Raw genomic sequence first — 3661 nt, forward strand, 5'->3', positions numbered from 1 at the left:
ACAAGAAAATGTTTCCAATAGAAATTTACCAAGAAACAAAAAAAATGAAGAAATATGACAGAGTAAGAGTAGAATTAAAAATAAAGAGTTATGTGAGATAATTTACCTTCAGAAGCTCAGATGAGCGGAAGTCCCCCATCCACAAGAAACACCTTTCTGTAGGTGTTGCCCACAAACCCAACGGCATATGAAAAAGATCAGCATTGGCAGCATCACTCTTGAGTTCAAAAAACTCATTCTAATGTGCTATGATATTATCAACAATGACACAGAGATCATTGTCACTTGCATGCAAGTTCACTGCAGCTCTCAACACATTGATCTGCAGGTTTTGATCTTCCTGCCACCATGCATATACCATGTCAAATGTCAAGGCTACTGTATATACGAAAAAAAAATGTTAGCTTTTCCTTCTCATTGACAAATACTATGTTCTTGATCGAAAATGCAATCCTTAAACAATCCAATTGATCTCAGAAGCAAGATATAATAAAAAGAGTAACTAACCATGATCTTGAATCAATTGGATCTCAAAAACATTTCATGTCCAGTATCATAAACATACGCTATAATCAGAATTTCCCACTCAAAAGCCTTTTCAGAAAAATGACCTTGAATTCCATGAATTGTAGTTCACGAAATATGGCGAACTGCACTTTTGTATCAATAGGAAGCTATGGGTTTCTATATGGAGCAATGCATAACCATGTTCTTAAAATAAAATAAAAATCATGTCAGTTTTATAGATATGCACCATAACCAAACTTCCCAGTCAAGCGCCCATACAGAAAAATGACCTTGAAGTCAATGAATTGTAGTTCACATATTTTGACGCTTTCCACTTATTGGACCTATACGGAGCTATGGAGTTCTATGTGAACTGCAATTTACTGCTCTTACAGGATACGATGAATTGGGACTTGGAAGCACTCTCAAATGAACTTGAATTCATGAATCTAATGCGCCAAACCCAAGAAAATATGAAAGCTTTCTCTTTTTCATTAAATCACAATGGATTCTCATTTCTATCTCTCTAACAAACAAAAGTGATATTCTTAGCTCCATCTCTGTATTCTATTTCCCCCCTTCCTCCACCACACTCAACTGTTAAATACTCAATTAAAATCCATATAAACACATGAACTAGAATTTCTCGAATTTAAACGCACCAATCAATCAGAAATGCAACTTCATGACTCTCAATTCACGATTTGGCAAGAAATAATAGAAAGCTACTCACCAACTCAAGTGGCACTACGAAAATATCTCAACTGATTTGCAAAAGGGCAGAAGTTTTCAGCTGGTGAACAGCAGTAGCAGTCAACATAGGATGGCTAAAATTCCTTATGAAATCTCCGAAAGTTATGCATCAGTATAACATTCAAACACCATGGAGAGTCAGCATCAAAGAAACTAATGGAAGTTCTGCATATAGATACTAATTATCAAGGAAGAAATAACAAATATAAATTGTAAAAGTACCATTTTGACTCATCGAATGCGATTAATCTCCAGAGCTCAAGAGGAAAGTGCACTGAAAAGGATGTTCATGAATAGAGAGAGCAAGTAAAAAAACAAACCCTGAAAAAAGAAATAAGCAATACTGGTAACCTACCTGTTGGCGAGCTCATTGACGATCTTGCTCAAACTGATCTAGCCTCACCCAGCTACTTTTGTATTTTGGCAGAAATTGGTAGGTGTCACCAAATGAGTGAGGATTTCTCAATTGAGGGTGGGGTGAGATGAATGTTATGAAAACAAATGTTATGAAAACACACTTTGTAACGTGCATTTTCTGGAAAAACGACACTACTTTTTTCCTAGAATAACGCAACATAAGGCACTTAATAAGTTAAGTAATGCAATAACGGTTTACATGGCACATTTTTAGACATTGAACTTACTAATATTCAAAAAGGTTGCTATCTCTGGAAAAAGCTTAAAGTATTTTTCTTTTTTCTTTTTTCTTTCTTTTTTCTTTCTTTTTTCTTTTTTTTTTTTTTTGATAGCTTAAAAGCCTGAAGTTTTGATTTTTATATACTTTGATGCCAAACAATGGGCTAAACAGATATTCAAAATAGCAAATAACATCTGTATTTAGCATGAAGATTGCGATGTTAGAAAATGGGTACTCTAATAGTCAAAGAAACAGATATTAAAGGGTCTGATAGATCCAGATATTATCCAGATCAGATAGCATTAGTCTCTCATATGCAGATTACTATAAGTGAATGCCAAAGATGATTTAGATTTAGGTTCATATTTCGGAAGTTGGATACAGATGTCACAGAATCCAGTTTACATTTGCTCACCCCTGAGCCTGATATTCCTAATTTCCTACTGAAAAGAGCATCATTTACTAAAAATTTTAATCACGATCACACCCTAATACAGCTCTATTCAATTTCATTGCATGTACGTGTAGAACTGCAATATGATGTTCACTGATACAAGAACAAGAGAAAGGTGCCCAAAGAAAAGTACAAAAACCCGGAAGAGAATGCAACTATGAACTTTAATGGTAATACCCATCATTAGAAGTTACAACTTTTATGAGTTCAATCCTTAGCATGAAATTCCTAGCCTTCATCAATAAGCTCTATCATAAGAAGAATGATAGTCTGTTTATTAATAAACAGCCTACAACGTTTTTCTTGTGAGATCTAAAAAGATTATAAGAGCCAAAATTACCTCAGACAATAACCCCACAGGTAAAATGAAAAAGATAAATAAATATGCCCAGTTACCTACGACAAAAATATTCAACTAACAACGAAAATTGCGGATAAGCGGTAGAAAATAGCAGCTTCATCTGCATGCTCTAATTCATAGATAGATCACTCAATATAGCTAAATATCAACTTCGTCAACGTAAAACAAGTAGCGAAAGAGAAATGAGAAATTAACACGCAAGAAAAGAACAATTTTTCAAAATAGGCCGATTTCGTTTTTTATTTTTCAAAATCGACCGTTTTTTTTTATTTATCAAAATCGACCCGGTTTTGTGATTAGCAGACTAATCACTATCCTAAATAGTCGGGGTTGCCAACCCCGACTAATTAGGACATTAATTTTTAGGGTTTAAGGCCTTTAATTAGGGTTTAACACCCTCCTAAATAATCGGGGTTGGCAACCCCGACTATTTAGGATAGTGATTAACCTGCTAATCACAAAACCGGGTCGATTTTGATAAATAAAAAAAACGGTCGATTTTGAAAAATAAAAAGCTAAATCAGCCTGTTTTGAAAAATTATTCCGCAAGAAAACCATAACAAGTTTAGTCTAAACAAAAAACCAACTAAAAAGTTACCACCTTTACATAAAAAATATACCCAAAAAAAAGCAAAATTTACCGAAAAGAAATAAACATACACGGAAGAAACCAAGCTCGGCATCGACGATGCTGGCTCATTAACATTTTCCCCACCAACGTCACCTCATCTTCCTCTACTCCACATTCAAACGTATCACAACCCCAAGAAGGCAAGAACTCTCTAGAACAATTAAATTAAAACCCTAAAATCTCCGGAAAATGCACCCCCCAAAAAATAAATCCCAAAATAGAGCTCAAAAAGGCTTTGTTAAAGATGGAGGTGCGGGGAATCGAACCCCGTGCCTCTCGCATGCGAAGCGAGCGCTCTACCATATGAGCTACACCCCC

The 3661-nt window shown here is 35.1% G+C and overlaps 1 non-coding gene across 1 annotated transcript; it reads right to left on the reverse strand.

The window, feature by feature from the left end:
* Positions 3589-3661, reverse strand: TRNAA-CGC. The gene has a single exon. It is a non-coding gene; the product is annotated as a tRNA-Ala (tRNA).

This window comes from Asparagus officinalis, chromosome 8 (genome assembly GCF_001876935.1).
Source record: "Asparagus officinalis chromosome 8, Aspof.V1, whole genome shotgun sequence".
Lineage (NCBI taxonomy): Eukaryota > Viridiplantae > Streptophyta > Magnoliopsida > Asparagales > Asparagaceae > Asparagus > Asparagus officinalis.